We start from the raw sequence: 18,529 nt of genomic DNA on the forward strand, positions 1-18,529 counted from the left end.
GGCAAAGAGTTGCTCATCCGGAAAGGTTTCAGAGATTTCAGTAAGAGGGAGGGACACCCCTTTTACTAGTTCGATTCGGGACAGGTGATCTGCTACTTAATTCTCTGTCCCTTTTCTGTCTCTTATTTCTATATCAAACTCTTGCAGAAGCAACACCCATCTTATAAGCCTGGGTTTTGAATCCTGCTTTGTGTGTAAGTATTTAAGAGCAGCATGGTCAGTGTACACAATCACTTTGGATCCCACTAGATCGGATCTAAACTTGTCAATGGCATAGACCACTGCAAGTAACTCTTTTTCTGTGGTTGTGTAGTTTTTCTGTGCGTCATTTAGAACACAGCTGGCATAGTAAATGACGTGCAGAAGTTTGTCATGCCTTTGTCCCAACACTACACCAATGGCATGGTCACTGGCATCACACATCAATTCAAATGGTAATGTCTAGTCTGGTGCAGAGATGATTGGTGTTGTAGCCAATTTAGCTTTCAGAGTCTCAAATGCCTGCAGACACTCTTTATCAAAGATAAATGGCGTGTCAGCAGCTAGCAGGTTGCTAAGAGGTTTGGCGATTTTTGAAAAATCCCTTATAAACCTCCTATAGAATCCTGCATGCCCCAGAAAGCTTCTGATTGCCTTAACATTGGCAGGTGGTGGTAATTTTTCAATTACCTCTACCTTAGCCTTATCCGCCTCTATTCCCCTGCTTGAAATTTTGTGCCCAAGGACAATTCCCTCAGTCACCATAAAGTGACATTTCTCCCAGTTTAAAACCAGGTTAGTCTCTTGGCATCTCTTTAGAACAAGTGCTAAATGGTTAAGGCAGGAGCTGAAAATTATATGGACTATTATATATTCCTGTAGCTCCAGAAAATCCATTTCGAGTGCAGGGAGGTCAGGGTCCAACAACATCAGCAGTCCTTTTTCAGCCTAACTCAGATTTTTGCTCAGCTCCCTCAATTTCAGCCAGAAAATACCTGAAATCACAGAAAAACACACAAACTCATAGTAAAGTCCAGAAATATGATTTTTGCCTAAAAACTAATATTATTCTACTAAAAACTAATTAAACTATGCTAAAATCTACATGAAATTACCCCCAAAAAGCGTATAAAATATCCGTTCATCAGTGGGCTTTAAGCACTCAAGGGGTGTGCTTGGGCTAGTGTTCAACGCCAGCTTTATCAGCTTATTGGGCATTGAATGCCTTTGCTGTCCACCCTGACTGGCGTTAAACGCTAGCTTCTCTGGGCTTGTGTGCATTGAACGCCCAGTGAGGGGTTCCTCACTGCCGTTCAGTGCCAGAAAGCCTTCCTGGTTGGACGTTGAACGCCCAGTCATTACTCCCTAGCTGGCGTTCAGCACCAGCTTTTTCTGCCAAGATGGGCTTTAAACGCCCAATGAGGGGTTCCTTATTGGCATTTAATGCCAGGCTTGTTGCCATTGTGGGCGTTGAATGCACAGTGAAAACTTCTTCACTGGCATTTAACGCCTTTCCATTCTCCAACAATTCGGCCTCAACTTCCATGGTTATGGCCTTGCACTTTTCTCTAGGATTAACCTATGTATTACTAGGAAGAGTGTTAGGAGGAACCTCAGGAGATCCTCTTGCTCAGTTGACCACCTTGTACCTCCAAGTTTCTAATGGAGGACCTTGTTTCATTAATGAAACTATGGTGGTCTTAGTGAGGCTGGAGACTAGAGTGACTAAGTCAGAAATGCTCTGCTTAGAGGTCTCCATATTCTCTTGAGAAGATGGGAATGGTGGTCTGTTGTTGAACCTATTCTTGGTTCCTACCACCTTGATTGAAACCTTGCTGAGGTTTCTATTGATCTTTCCATGAAAGGTTAGGATGATTCCTCCATGAAGGATTGTAAGTGTTTCCATAGGATTCTCCCATGTAATTCATCTCCTCCATGGTGGGTTGATCAGGATCATAAGCTTCTTCTTCAGAAGGAGCTTCCTGATTACTGCCAGTTGTAGTTTGCATTCCATTCAGATGTTGGGAGATCATGTTGACCTGTTGGGTCAAGATCTTATTCTGAGCCAAGATGGCTTTCAGAGTCTCAACTTCATGAACTCCTTTCTTCGGAGAGGTACCATGGTTTATAGGATTTCTCTCAGAGGTGTACATGAATTGGTTGTTTGCAACCATCTCAATGAGCCCTCTTGCTTCTGCAGGCATTTTCTTCAAGTAGAGGGATCCATCTGCAAAGCTATCTAATGAAATCTTGGATAATTCAGATAAGCCATCATAGAACACACTTATGATAGACCACTCTGAGAGCATGTTAGGAGGGCATCTCCTTATTAGTTGCTTGTATCTTTTCCAAGCTTCATAGAGGAATTCACATTCTCTTTGTCTGAAGGTTTGAACATCCACTCTAATCTTGCTCAACCTTTGAGGGGGAAAGAATTTAGCCAGAAAAGTATTAACCAACTTTTTCCAAGAGTCAAGACTCTCTAGGTTGGGCTTCCAACCATAGCTTATCTCTATCTCTTACTGCAAAGGAAAAGAGCATAAGCTTATCCTCAGGATTTACTCCATTGGTTTTTACAGTATCATAGATTAGCAAGAACTCAGCTAAAAACTAATGTGGATCTTTCATTAGAAGTCCATGAAACTTGCAATTCTGCTGTAGAAGAGAGACTAACTGAGGCTTAAGCTCAAAATTGTTAGGTCCAATGGTAGGTACAGCAATGCTTCTGCCATAAAAGTCAGAGGTAGGCATGGTGAAGTCACCGAGGACCTTTCTAGGCTCCTCTTAAGGTTCAGCCATGTCTCCTTGTTCTTGTTCAAAACATTCTGAAAGTTCTCTTCTGAAGTGTTGTGCTTTAGCTTTTTGTATGCTCTTCCTTAAAGTCCTTTCAAGTTTAGGATCAGGAGTCAAGAGGGGTTTTTTGCCCTGTTCCTGGTCATAAACAAGAAGAAAAGAAAAAAGAAAAAGCAGAAAAAGACTCTCTATGTTAATAGGCAAGAAGCTCCTCCTGAAAATGAGATGTGAAGAAAGAAGAAGAAGAAAGAAAAGAAGTAAAGAAAAGAAAAGAATGGGAGCTCTATGTTCAAGAACAGATGACTCCCTGTGAGCTGTAATCAAGAAAGGAAAGATGATAAAGAAGTAAATATAGAGATGAGAGGAGAGAAGAAGTATAAATAGAATAAGTAAATAATAAGTAAAATATTTTTGTTTTTATTTTATTTATTTAATTAATTTTCAAAAATTAGGTTATTAATTTAAAAAGAATTTAAAATTTAAACGTTAAATTTTTGAAAAATAGAATAGAGAGAAGAGGAAGAAGTTTTCAAAAATTAAGAGAGATGAGAGTTAGTTAGGTAGTTTTGAAAAAGAAGAGAGAGAAGAAGGAGATATTGTTTTCAAAAATTAAGAAGAGAAGAGTTAGTTAGGTAGTTTTGAAAAAGATGAGAGAGAAGATAAGATATTAATTAAGAAAAGATTTGAATTTTAAAATAAGATAGAAGATAAGATAAGAAGTTTGATTTTGAAAAAGATTTAATCTTAAAATTTGTAATTTGAAAAAGATAAGATTAGATTTTTAATTTTGAAAAAGTTATGATAAGATTCTGAAAAAGATATGATTTTTATTTTTGAAAAGGTTTGATTTTTTGAAAACTTGACAACTAAGATATGATAAGATAAAATTTTAAAATTGAAATCTGAATTTTTAAAGCAAATTTCGAAAATTATGGTTAAGATTAAGTTAGAAACGATATTTTTTTATTTTTTGAATTTTATTATGAAAGAGAAAAACACATAAAAGATACAAAACTTAAAATTTTTAGATCTAGCACCATTGTTTTTCGAAAATATTTGGAGGGAAACACCAAGGGACACCAAACTTAAAAATTTTAAGATCAAAACACATAAAAGACTCAAGAACACTTTGAAGAAACACAAGAACACAAAGAATAAAATTTAAAGACTAAAAGAACTCAAGAACATACAATGGACAACAAGTTTAAAATTTTTAGAAAACTTAACACAAATTTTTGAAAATCACAAGAAAATTAACAAGAAAACACTAAATTTGAAGACTTGACACAAGATTTAAACAAAGAAAAATTATTTTTGAAAAATATTTAGAAAGAAAGACTCAAAGCACTTAAGAAACTTACTCAATATCAAGATTATTGCCAAAGAGTTGGAGAACAGGAACATGCTAGACTCTAACCAAGAACATAAGCCAAGACTCTAACCAATTGAGCAAGAAATTTAAAAAATTTTTTGAAAATCCTTTTAGAAATTTTGAAAAAAATAGAGAAGAAGAAACTAAAAGACTCAAATCAAGAACACAAATTAAACAAAGAAAAGAAAAATTTTTTTAAAAAGCTTTTAAATTTTTTTGAAAATTTTGAGGGAGAAAACAAAAATAAAAGACTCAATTAAAATAATGTAAAATAAACTACTTGATCTAGGGAGCAAGACAATCCTTCAGTTTGTCCAAACTCAACGATCCCTGGCAACGACACGAAAAACTTGGTGTGTGTACAGAAACCCCACACTTCCGTACAGTAGTACCAGCAAGTACACTGGGTCGTCCAAGTAATACCTGAGCGAGTCAGGGTCGATCCTACACAGATTGTGGTTTGAAGCAAGCTTATGGTTGTCCTGCAGGTCTTAGTTAGGCGGAATTAGAAGGAGTTGGATTATGTAAACCTTGAATGATTATATGTCATATATGTAATTTGTAGTAGAATTTAAAGCAATAATTGGAATAGAGTTGAGAGTCAGAGTAGCTTTGCCTTTCTAAATTAACTCTGGTACTACTGTCTTCTTTGCTTGTGAATAATCTTCTATGGCAGGCTGTATGTGATCACCATCATGGGCCGTGGTCATTGATCTCCTCTGCTACAGAATGAATGCCATTGACCATGGTCATTCAATCTGATGAAGGGTGAAGTGCTTAGCATGTCGTTCTCCTAGCGATTCTACTCAAAATGCCACAAACAAGGTCGAATTTTCCGGATCAGAGAACGCTACTTCTTTGGATTCTAGCCTATACCACGGAGACCCTAATCTCCCTAGAAATTGACTAAACTGGTGTCTCGAGAAGTCCCCAATGAAGTCGTGGATTAACCGTCTGAGAAATGTACAAACATGGCTGTTGGCTCGTGCTTTTCTTCCAGGTACTCACACGAACCCAAGTAGATGCGGTGTTTGTCAAGTAGGTTCGTCTTAATGTGATGAATAGAGCTAATTGGTCAGATCATCCTATTCACCACGATGAAGATCGGATATACATCTTAGAAGTAAATCAAACACTAATCAAAGAAGAAATAGTAGTACTTTTATTAATTCATAGGACTCAGTAGGGTTCCTCCCCTCAACCTAGGAGGTTTAGAAACTCATACTGAAGTAAAATACAATGTAAAACTCGGAATAATGGCTGTCCTCCCTAAGAGGTCTAACACTTAAATACTAAACAGATGACTAGTAAGGGTAAAATAGTCTATTTAGTGCTAAAATCCACTTTTAGGGCCCACATGGTGAGTGTTTGGGCTGAGCTTTGATGAGATTCACGTGCTATGAGGCTCCTTGGGCGTGAAACGCCAGCTAGGCGGTCATCTCTGGGCGTTTGTACATTGGTCTCTGCTCTTTGGGCACTGGACTCCTGGAAGGGGGCAGGAAGCTCGCGTTGGACACCAGTTTTGGGCCTTCTAATCCGAAGCAAAGTATGGACTATTATATATTGATGGAAAGCTCTGGAAGTCAGCTTTATATAGCCATTGAGAGCGATCCATTTGAACTTCTTTAGCTCTAGAAAAGCTCTTTCGAATGCAGGCAGGTCAGATCTAGACAGCATCTGCAATGCTTTCTCTGTCTCTGAATCAGACTTCTGCTCCACCTCCTCAATTTCAGCCAGAAAATACCTGAAATTGTACAAAAAAACAAAAACTCATAGTAGAATCCAAAAATGTTATTTTAACACTAAAATCTATAAAAAATTAATAAAAACTAAATAAAAACTAGTAAAAACTATATGAAAATGATGTCAAAAAGCGTATAAAAGATTCGCTCATCAGGCTTACATAGAAATGGTTCTAATGATTGATAAGATTAGTTGATTATTTTTCATGATTCTTTCAAGTGATGCTAGGTCCAGTTTATAAATATTTTTAGTAGCTTTATTAGTGCTAATAGCTTTTATATTTAATTTGTCTTACAGTGTGATTAAATTCATTGTTCAATCTAGAATTATTTGGCAAAGATGTTTGAGAATGAACTGATCGAGAGGAGGGTCTATGTCTTCTCAAATTTTATGATTGAGGAATCAGGCGCAATTTATCTTCCAACTGCACACGTGTGTAGAATAACTTTTAAGAAGGAGTCACGTATAGTAAATACGGTCGATGATTGGTACACGAAATCATGATACACAACTCCGTGCAGCTGACTAGCAAGTGCATTGGGTCGCCCAAGTAATACCTTACGTGAGTAAGGGTCGATCCCACAGAGATTATTGGCTTAAAGCAGCTATGGTTATCTTGTAACTCTTAGTCAGGATATCAATAATTGATCTTAGTTTTGATTGCGAAAAATAAAAGAACATGGAATAAATACTTGTTATGCAGTAATGGAGAATGGGTTGGAGTTTTGGAGATTTCCTACTATCTTCTTCTTCACACACTCAAGACTCCTTCCATGGAAAGCTGTATGTTGGTGGATCACGGTTGTCAATGGCTACCATCCATCCTTTCAGTGAAAAAGGTCCATATACATGGCTAATCATCTGTCAGTTCTCACTTGTGCTGGAATAGGATCCAGTGATCCTTTTGCATCTGTCACTACGCCCAACATTCGTGAGTTTGAAGCTCTTCACAGTCATCCTATCCCAGATCCTACTCGGAATACCACAGACAAGGTTTAGACTTTTCGGATCTCAAGAATACCGCCAATTGATTCTAGCTTATATGATGAAGACTCTGGTCTCACGGATTGAACGCTCTGTTGTTAGGAGAGGTAATCAAACTCGTGAACCAGGAACCCAAAAGATAAACACTCAATCTAAGGTAGAACGGAAGTGGTTGTCAGGCATGCATTCATAGGTTGAGAATGGTGATGAGTGTCACGGATCATCACATTCATCATGTTTAAGTGCGAGTGAAGATCTTAGAATAGAATTAAGAGTGATTGAATAGAAAACAGAAGTAATCGTATTAATCCATCGAGGCGCAGCAGAGCTCCTCACCCCCAACCATGGAGTTTAGAGACTCATACCGTAGAAGATACAAATTCAGATGAAAAATGTCATGAGGTACAAAATGAATCTCTAAAAGTAGTTTTTATACTAAATTAGTAACCTAGGTTTACAAAAAATGAGTAAACTAAATAGATAGTGCAGAAATCCACTTCCGGGGTCCACTTGGTATGTGTTTGGGCTGAGCATTGAAGCTTTCACGTGGAGAGGCTATTCCTGGCATTTAACTCCAGCTTTTGTGCCAGTCTGGGCATTTAACTCCAGCTTTTATGCCAGTTCTGGCGTTTAACGCCAGAATAGGGTAGAAAGTTGGCGTTAAACGCCGATTTGTGTGATCTCAACTCGGGCAAAGTATGGACTATTATATATTGCTGGAAAGCCAAAGATGTCTACTTTTCAAAGCACTTGAGAACGCGCCAATTGGGTTGCTATTGCTCCAGAAAATACATTTCGAGTGCAAGGACATCAGAATCCAACAGCATCTGCAGTCCTTTTTCAGTCTCTGAATCAGATTTTTGCTCAGGTCCCTCAATTTCAGCCAGAAAATACCTGAAATCATAGAATTATTAGTGACCTTAGACCCATTATTTTGTGGTAATGGTCTGCATGTTCTTTGGTTAAGAACCTCTCCTGATTCCAAAGTAGTTTTGGAGGGCTCTCTTTCTTGCTTCTTGGTGTGGTTTGTTTTCCCTTAGGAGCCATGATCTTAGTGAATCTTAGCTTAGTGATCACAAAAAACACACCAAACTTAGAGGTTTGCTTGTCCTCAAGCAAAAGAAAGGAAGGAAGAGGAATAGGAGGAGAGTCAAATTCGAGTTGTGGAGGAGAATGGGAGGCCGAATGTGAATTTAAAAGGGAGGGGGTGGGCGAAAATTTTGAAAAAAGATATGATAGAAGATATGATTTGTAAAAGATAAGCATGATATGCAAAAGATGTAATTTTAAAATTGAAAAGATATGAGAGAGGTTTGAAAAAGATAAATCTAAATTTGAAAAGACAGTATGATGAGTTGAAAAAGATTTGAAAAGATAATAAAAAGATAGATGAATTTTGAAAAAGATTTGAAAAGAAATTGAAGAAGAATGAAGAAAGATTTTTAGGATTAAGATAATTTTTTTAAATTGAAATTAAAAAATGAGAATTTGTACATGTTCATGCAAGAAATTATGGATGAAAACATAAAAATTTGAAAAAAAAGTTGAGTTGGAAACAAGACTTCCTCCCCTCCACATTCTTGGCGTTAAACACCCAGAATGGCATCCATTATGGCGTTTAATGCCCAATTGTTGCTTGTTTTGGGCGTTTAACGCCCAGCCAGGTACCCTGGCTGGCGTTAAACGCTAGAAAGCCTTTATCACTGGGCATTTTTTTAAACGCCCAGGATGCTGCAATTCTGGTGTTAAACGCCCAGAATGGTACCTATTCTAGCGTTTAACGCCCAGAAAGGTATCTTTATTGGCGTTAAACGCACAGAATGGTGCCCATTCTGGCGTTTAACGCCCAAAATACCCCTTGCTGGCATTTTTGTGCCAGTGAGCTCTTTTTTTCTCTGCGTTATGCTCTGGATACTTCTGTAACTCTGTGAACTTCTGTAATTGAGAATAAATGTTGAAGATAATTTATATCAAACCCCTATAATTATTATTTAAATAACAAATAAACTATGCCAATGGTTGGGTTGCCTCCCAGCAAGCGCTTCTTTATTGTCTTTAGCTGGACCTTTTTGATCTTTAATCCAGTCTCAGTTTTGAGCATTCTTGTTCAACATTGCTTTCAAGATAATGCTTGACTCTCTGTCCATTAATAATGAACTTTTTGTCAGAGTCAATATCCTGAGGCTCTACATATCCATATGATGACACACTTGTAATCACATATGGTCCTCTCCACCGGGATTTTAATTTCCCAGGGAATAGTCTGAGCCTATAGTTAAATAGCAGAACCTTTTGTCCTGGCTCAAAGACTCTGGATGACAGTTTTTTGTCATGCCACCTTGTTGCTTTCTCCTTGTAAATTTTTGCATTTTCGAAAGCATTGAGTCTGAATTCCTCTATCTCATTCAGCTGGAGCAATCTTTTTTCTTCAGCTAATTTGGCATCAAGATTTAGGAATCTGGTTGCCCAGTAGGCTTTATGCTCCAGTTCCACGAGCAGGTGACAGGCCTTCCTATACACAGGATGGTATGAAGAAGTTCCTATAGGAGTCTTGAATGCTGTTCTGTATGCCCATAGAGCATCATCCAAGCTCCTTGCCTAATCCTTTCTATGGGCAATTACAGTCCGTTCCAGAAATCTTTTTAGTTATCTATTAGAGACTTCAGCTTGCCCATTTGTCTGTGGATGATATGGAGTTGCCACCTTATGGCTAATTCCATATCTGACCATAGCAGAGTAAAGCTGTTTATTGCAGAAATGAGTGCCTCCATTATTGATTAGTACTCTAGGGACACCAAATCTGCTAAAGATATGTTTTTGGAGGAACTTCAGCACTGTCTTAGTATCATTAATGGGTGTTGCAATTGCCTCTACCCATTTATATACATAGTCTACGGCAACCAGAATATACGTGTTTGAGTATGATGGTGGGAAATGCCCCATAAAGTCAATACCCCATACGTCAAACAACTCAATCTCTAAGATCCCTTGTTGAGGCATGGCGTAACCATGAGGCAGGTTACCAGCTTTCTAGCAACTGTCACAGTTACGTACAAATTCTCGGGAGTCTCTATAGAGGGTAGGCCAGTAGAAGCCACATTGGAGGACTTTTGTGGCTGTTCGCTCACTTTCGAAATGTCCTCCATATTGTGATTCATGACAATGCCATAGGATCTTTTGTGCTTCTTCTCTAGGCACGCATCTACGGATTATTCCGTCTGCACATCTCTTAAAGAGATATGGCTCATCCCACAAGTAGTATTTTGCATCAGATATCAATTTTTTCATTTGCTGCCTGCTGTACTCCTTGGGTATGAATCTCACAGCTTTATAGTTTACAATGTCTACAAACCATGGCACTTTCTAAATGGAAAAGAGTTGCTCATCGGGGAATGTTTTAGAGATGTCAATGGAAGGGAGGGACGTTCCTGCCACTGGTTCTATCCGGGACAAGTGATCAGCCACTTGGTTCTCTGTCCCTTTTCTGTCTCTTATTTCTATTTCAAACTCTTGCAGAAGCAACACCCATCTTATGAGCCTGGGTTTTGAATCCTGCTTTCTGAGTAGATATTTGAGAGCAGCATGGTCAGTGTACACAATTACTTTTGATCCGACTAAATGGGATTTAAACTTGTCAAAGGCATAAACCACTGTAAGCAGTTCCTTTTCTGTGGTTGTGTAGTTCTTCCATGCATCATTTAGAACATGGTTGGCATAGTAAATGACATGCAGAAGCTTATTATGCCTCTGTCCCAATACTGCACCAATAGCATGATCACTGGCATCACATATTAGTTCGAATGGTAATGTCCAGTCTGGTGCAGAAATGATAGGCGCTGTGACCAACTTAGCCTTCAGAGTCTCAAAGGCCTGTAAACACTCTATGTCAAAGACAAATGGTGCATCTGCAACTAGCAGGTTAATCAGAGGTTTTGCTATTTTTGAAAAATCCTTTATAAACCTCCTGTAGAATCCTGCATGTCCCAGAAAACTTCTGATTGCCTTAACATTGGTGGGTGGTGGTAATTTTTCAATTACCTCTACCTTAGCTTGATCCACCTCTATTCATTTGTTCAAAATTTTATGCCCAAGGACAATTCCTTTAGTCACCATAAAGTGACATTTTTCCCAGTTTAAAACTAGGTTAGTCTCTTGGCACCTTTTCAGAACAAGTGCTAGATGATCAAGAGAGGAGTTGAATGAGTCTCCAAATATTGAGAAGTCATCCATGAAGACGTCCAGAAATTTTTCCACCATATCAGAGAAGATAGAGAGCATGCATCTCTGAGAGGTTGTTGGTGCATTGCATAGACCAAAAGGTATCCTTCTGTAGGCAAATACTCTAGACGGACATGTGAATGCTGTTTTCTCTTGATCTTGAGGATCTACTGCAATTTGGTTATAACCTGAATAGCCGTCCAAAAAGCAGTAATAGTCATGACCTGCTAGTCTTTCTAGCATCTGGTCTATGAATGGTAAAGGAAAATGATCAGTTCTGGTGGCTGTATTGAGTCTTCTATAGTCAATGCACATATGCCACCCTGTAACTGTTCTTGTAGGAACCAGTTCATTCTTTTCATTGTGAATCACTGTCATGCCTCCCTTTTTGGGTACAACTTGGACAGGGCTCACCCAGGGGCTATCTGAAATGGGATAATAATCCAAGCCTCCAGTAATTTAGTGACCTCATTCTGCACCACCTCCTTCAAGGCTGGATTCAGCCGCCTCTGTGGTTGAACCACTGGCTTAGCATTATCCTCCAATAGGATCTTGTGCATGCATCTGACTGGGCTAATGCCCTTGAGATCACTTATGGACCACCCAAGAGCTATCTTGTGTGTCCTTAGCACCTGAATTAGTGCTTTCTCGTCCTGTGGCTCTAAAGCAGAGCTTATGATTACAGGAAAAGTGTCACCTTCTCCGAGAAATGCATATTTTAGGGATGGTGGTAGTGGTTTGAGCTCGGGTTTAGGAGGTTTCTCCTTTTCATGAGGGGTTTTCAGAGGTTCTTTTATTTCCTCTGGTTCCTCCAGATCAGGCTGAACATTTTTAAAGATGTCCTCTAACTCTGATTCGAGACTCTCAGTCATATTGATCTCCTCTACTAGGGAGTTAATAATATCAATGCCATGTAGTCTTTTGATGTGTCTGGATGATTCATTGCTTCAACAACATTTAGCCTAAACTCATTCTCATTGACTCTTAGCATCACTTCTCCTTTTTGGACGTCAATGAGGGTTCGTCCAGTTACTAGGAAAGGTCTTCCTAGATGAGAGTTGCACTCTTGTGCTCCTCCATCTCCAGCACTACAAAGTCAATGGGAAAGGAAAATGGCCCAACTGTGACAATCATGTCCTCAATTACGCTTGGCAGAGTTTTTAAGGATAAGGCATTTTAGCTTTGTATTCTTCAACCTTGGTTGCTGTAGGTTTATTTCCTATAGAGGCAGGTTGAGAAGCCTTCTTGAGGGAGTTATTATCAGCACTTATAGGTGTCTGATCCCTCATTGGCATTTGAACGCCAGGATGGGATGAGGAATGGTCATTTAACACCATATTCATACCTTTTTCTGGCATTTGAACGCCAGAACTGGACATGGGTTGTGCGTTTAACGCTAGTTTTTCAGCCTTTTCTGGCGTTTTAACGCCGGAATTATTCCTCTCTGGGCTCTTAATGTCCTCAGAGGGACTTTAGGTGGCAGTTTGCTCATGCTATATCAGTTGTTCTCTTCTTGGCTTTCTACTACCTTGAGTTGAGGTGTTCAATATTTTTCCACTTCTTAATTGAACTGCTTGGCACTCTTCTATTATCTGTTTTGATAACTGCTGTTTTGTCTGATTCAACTGTGTTTCCATATCCTTATTAGCATTCTTGGTTTCTTGTAGCATCTCCTTAAATTCTGCTAACTGTTTTGTTATAGAAGATAGCTGCTGATTGAGTTCAGCAACTTGTTCTTGAGGACTAAAGTCAGTGGATACTGCCTTAGCTTCTTCTTTCATGGAGGACTCACTATTTAAGTACAGATGCTGATTTCTAGCAACTATATCTATGAGCTCTTGAGCCTCTTCAATCATCTTCCTTATGTGTATAGATCCACCAGCTGAGTGGTCTAGGGATAACTGAGCTTTTTCTGTAAGCCCATAGTAGAAGATGTCTAACTGCACCCATTCTAAAAACATTTCAGATGGGCATTTCCTTAGCATCTCTCTGTACCTTTCCCAAGCATCATAAAGAGATTCATTATCTCCTTGTCCAAAGCTTTGGATATCTAGCCTTAGCTGTGTTATCTTTTTTGGAGGGAAATATTGATTCAGGAATTTTTCTGACAGCTGTTTCCATGTCTTTATGCTTGTTGTGGGTTGGTTATTTAACCACCTCTTAGCTTGATCTTTCACAACAAATGGAAATAGTAATAGTCTATAGACATCCTGATCTACTTCCTTATCACGTATTGTGTTAGCAATTTGTAAGAATTGTGCCAGAAACTCAGTAAGTTCTTCTTGTGGAAGACCAAAATATGGCAATTTTACTGCACCATGATAATGAGCTGAGGGTTTAGCTCAAAATTACAAGCTTTAATGGGGGGTATACAGATACTACCCCCATATGAAGCAGTAGTGGGATTAACATATGACTCCAAAGTCCTTCTGGACTGTTCATTTCCACTCAGATCCATGCTGGAGAAAGGGATATGATGTTGATTGTAAACAAAGAATTTTTTTTTTGAAAATAAAAGAAAATTGAAAACTAAAATAATTAATTAATTAAAAAGATTTGAAAAATTTTTGGGTGAGGATTTTTCTTAAAATGAAGAGAGAAGAAGTGGTTAGGGAGTTTTAAAAAAGATATGATTTCAAAATTTTAAATGTTGAAGCTTTCTTAACAGGAAAACACCAAACTTAAAATTTTTCAATCACAATAATAGAATAAAACTAAAATTTTGAAAATTATGAGCAATTAAAGGAAAAGATATATATATTTTTTATTTTTGAATATTATAAGGAAAGAGAAAAACCACAAAATGACACCAAACTTAGAATTTTTAGATTACAACAAGGGAAACGAACAAGAAAACTTTAAATATCAAGATGAACACTAAGAACAAATTTTGAAAATTTTTAAGAAAATAAAAACACAAAGGACACCAAACTTAAAAATTTTTGTACCTTGAACACTAATAATTCGAAAATGTATAAGATAAAAAGCAACAAAAGACACCAAACTTAAAACATGAAACTAGACTCAAGGAAAAGAAATTAATAAAGAAAAATAAGATTTTTGAAAATGCTTTTGAAAAGAAAATAAAAAGACTCTAAACTATCAAAAAGAAAATTTTTCCTAATCTAAGTAACAAGATGAATCGTCAGTTGTCCAAACTCGAACAATCCCCGACAATGGTGCCAAAAACTTGGTGCACGAAATCGTGATACATAATTTCGTGCAGCTGACCAGCAAGTGCACTGGGTCGTCCAAGTAATACCTTACGTGAGTAAGGGTCGATCCCACGGAGATTGTTGGCTTGAAGCAGCTATGGTTATCTTGTAACTCTTAGTCAGGATATCAATAATGGTTCTTAGTTTTGATTGTGAAAAATAAAAGAACATGGAATAAATACTTGTTATGGAGTTGATTCATCCGAACACTTAGGAAGCTAAGCTTAAGCGCTTCCGAGTAAGTCGTCAGAGAGAGGAAGAGCTTTACGTCGGCCAGGATCAAACACCGTGGTGGAAATACCTGCAAAAGATACTCCGACGCTCAAGTTAGTAATAATCTTAAGAGAGAGTAATTAAGTGAGAGTGAATAAGGGAATATGGAAACTGGTAGTGGAACCTGATCCTTAGCCAAGTATATTAGTTCGGTTTTATAGGGATTGTTTTACCATTTTCTATGGATAAGTCCTAGTTTGTAGGTTGGTTATGATATTCCGTTTTGGTGATTAGGTTTTGTTGAGCACGTGTCTTATTTTTTGAATGGGTGAGGCCGAGCTTATCTGCTCACGTTCCGAGCTTGGTTGATGTGGTGCCAGCCTCAGATACTTACGTGCCGAGTAAACCGGGCGACCGAGGATACGGGTGACGTATCATAGCCCCCAAGTTTGCCTTGGTTTGGGCAGGACTAAGGCGAGCTTGTACACCCCGGGTAATGAAATCATCGGTCGCTTTACTTGTCTTGTATGCTCCTTATAGCCCCCGAGCTCGTCTTAGTTTGGCGTGTTGGGTTTTGAAACGGTTTGTAGCATTTAATGCCCATGTTGTTCTTCGTGCACTAATGAATGATTGATTTGATTGTGCTGCGAGTTTCAAGGAGCCCCTGACTGTTTGATTTGCTGAGTGTTGATCGTGGGTTTTTTGATGGTTTAGATCAAAGGGGAACATTTCATATCTAACTGCTTTTTATTTTTATAATAAAGAAGCTTGTATCTCTTAGTTCTTTGTATTAGGGGTTTCTGTGGTTTGGAGAAAAAATGAGCAAGAAAGGTAAGTGCTGATTTGTTTCTTCATTGCTTCCTTCTTCCTTTCTCAATTTCGGTTCTCTATACCTTGTTTTGTGGAAGATAAAAAGTCTGATGTAGGTGAGGGGGATTTTTATGGTTAGGTTGACTCTAGGGATAAGGATTATGTGTCTCAGTTTAGTGATAAGGAGTCAGTTGACATGCTGGGTTCGAATGTTTAGGTTAGGAGCGGTAGTGATATAAGAATAGAAATACTTCCTTGTGATGTTGGTGACCGGGTTTTCCATTGCCGTGATGACTGGGCTTACTTCTATATGTACAGCTGTTTGTTTACTGAGTTGGGAGTTAGGGTTCCTTTTACTGATTTTGAGTGTGGTGTGCTTTATTGGTTAAATTGTGCTCCTAGTCAACTTCACCTGAATTCCTGGGGATTTGTAAGGGCTTTTGAGGTGTTGATGGAATTCCTTGAGCAGCCGCCCTTTCTTCGATTGTTCTTCTCTTTATTTCAGGCTAAAGGGGTTAACCGAGGTCTTTGGGTTAATCTTAGTAGTTATCCCCGCCGTGCCATTTTTGGCCTTTACAAGTCCTCTTTTAAGGATTTTAAAACTATGTATGTTAAGGTGAGGAGTGTGCCTGAGGAGTTTCTTTTCTATCTGAATGAGTATCTTGTTGAGAAGTTCCCTCTATCTTGGTGTTCTGAACCTATGCAAGCTCTAGATGTGGATGATAGGTCGGTCGATGATCAACTTATGATGGAGTTTCTGTTTGAAAAGTTGGGGCCAAAGGGATTATTATCTGTGTCCGAGTTGTTAAAATGGGATTCTGATAGGTTGGCTGTTCTGAAATATCTAGGTAAATTAGTTATTTTTGATTTGTTGTTGTTTTGTCTTTGTTTGTTCTTATCCTGTTGGCTTTCCGTACAGGTGACAAGGCACCGACAATTACTACTGCTGGATTGAAGTCATTCTTCAGTCAGCGGAAGAAGGCTGAAAAAGAGAGCTCGGCTATCAATGTCAACAAGGGTCTTGTGATTCAGCCTGAACCTGCCCTTAAGGCTAAACGCAAAAGGGGTCATGTGAAAGGGAAAATTGCTGAGGCTTTTTTGGAGAAAGGAGAGTCTTCTATGGAGCTTCAAAGGGTGGAGTCGGCTTATGAGTCTCAAAAAAGGTTGCATGGTTATTCGGAGGATATGCATAGTCAGTCTTTATGGGGTAAACTATACCCTTTTTCTGTCATGGCTAATGAGCTTTGTTGCTTCCCTGATGATATGAAGATGATTGATGGTGTCGGTCATGTAGCAGTGAGCCGTTTTCTGCAGGTAAGGGTTGTACTTTGTCTAGTATACATGTGTTATTATATTGTTTTGATGTTCTTGTTTTTGTTTTAGGTAATTGGTGTGCGTATTGTAGTTGTTGGTTGTGCTCAAGAGCTCGTTCTTGATAAAGAAAACAAATCTGCTCTAGACGTCGCCGAGCTGTCCTCAGCTGTGGAGGAAAAGGAGAAGACTATTATGGAGTTGTCCTCCTCGTTGAGTGGTGCACGAATTTGTGATCCATACAACTAACCAGCAAGTGCACTGGGTCGTCCAAGTAATACCTTACGTGAGTAAGGGTCAATCCCACGGAGATTATTGATTTGAAGCAGACTATGTTTATTTTATTAATCTTAGTCAGGATGCCAATAAGATTAATTGGATTTCATTGTAAGAAGTCAAAGTATTTGGAATAAGAAATTGTTACTTTATTAATGAAGAATCTGTTAGAGTTTTGGAGATGCTTTGTCCTCTGAATTTCTGCAATGTAATATTCAACTCAATTGTTTGTAAAGTTCCATCCATGGCAAGCTGTATGTAGGGTGTCACCATTGTCAGTGGTTACTTCCCATCCTCTCAGTGAAAACGGTCCAGATGCTCTGTCACAGCACGGCTAATCAGCTGTCGGTTCTCGATCATGTTGGAATAGGATCCATTGATCCTTTTGCGTTTGTCATCACACCCAGCAATCGCGAGTTTGAAGCTCATCACAGCCATTCAATCCTTGAATCCTACTCGGAATACCACAGACAAGGTTTAGACTTTCTGGATCCTCAAGAATGGCCGCCATCAGTTCTAGCTTATACCACGAAGATTCTGATTAAAGAAGCTAAGAGATGCTCATTCAATCTGATGTAGAATGGAGGTGTTTGTCAGGCACACGTTCATGGATTGAGGAAGGTGATGAATGTCACGGATCATCACCTCCTTCACAATTAAGCATGAATGAACATCTTAGATAGGAACACACACACGTTTGAATGAAATAGAAACAACTGCATTAATTCATTGAGACGCTGCAGAGCTCCTCACCCCCAAAATGGAGTTTAGAGACTCATGCCGTCAAAGTGTATAAAATTCAGATCTGAAAATGTCATGAGGTACCAGATAAGTCTCTAAAAGTTGTTTAAATAGTAAACTAGTAACCTAGGTTTACAGAATATGAGTAAACTAAGATAATTGGTGCAGAAATCCACTTATGGGGCCCACTTGGTGTGTGTTGGGGCTGAGACTAAAGCTTCTCACGTGCTTGGGCTGTTTCTGGAGTTGAACGCCAGGTTGTGACGTGTTTTGGGCGCTGAACTCCAACTTGTAACCTGTTTCTGGCGCTGGACTCCACACAGCAGCATGAAACTGGCGTTGAACGCCAGTTTACGTCATCTATCTTCGTGCAAAGTATAAACTATTATATATTGCTGGAAAGCCCTGGATGTCTACTTTTCAACGCCAATGAGAGCGCGTCAATTGGACTCCTGTAGCTCCAAAAAATTCATTCCGAGTGCAGGGAGGTCAGGATCCAACAGCATCAGCAATCCTTTTTCAGCCTAACTCAGATTTTTGCTCAACTCCCTCGATTTCAGCCAGAAAATACCTGAAATCACAGAAAAACACACAAACTCATAGTAAAGTCCAGAAATATGATTTTTGCCTAAAAACTAAAACTTAAACTGTTGCTTGTCCTCAAGAAACTAGATAAATAAAATAGGATAAAAAGAAATTAAGAAGTAATAATATCTTAGAGTTTTAAATGGAGCTCAGATTCTTATTAGATGAGCGGGGCTTGTAGCTTTTTGTTTCTGAATAGTTTTGGCATCTCCCTCTATCCTTTGAAATTCAGAATGATTGGCATCCATAGGAACTCAGAATTCAGATAGTATTATTGATTCTCCTAGTG

The sequence above is a fragment of the Arachis duranensis genome, chromosome 5 (genome assembly GCF_000817695.3).
Source record: "Arachis duranensis cultivar V14167 chromosome 5, aradu.V14167.gnm2.J7QH, whole genome shotgun sequence".
In the NCBI taxonomy this organism is placed as follows: domain Eukaryota; kingdom Viridiplantae; phylum Streptophyta; class Magnoliopsida; order Fabales; family Fabaceae; genus Arachis; species Arachis duranensis.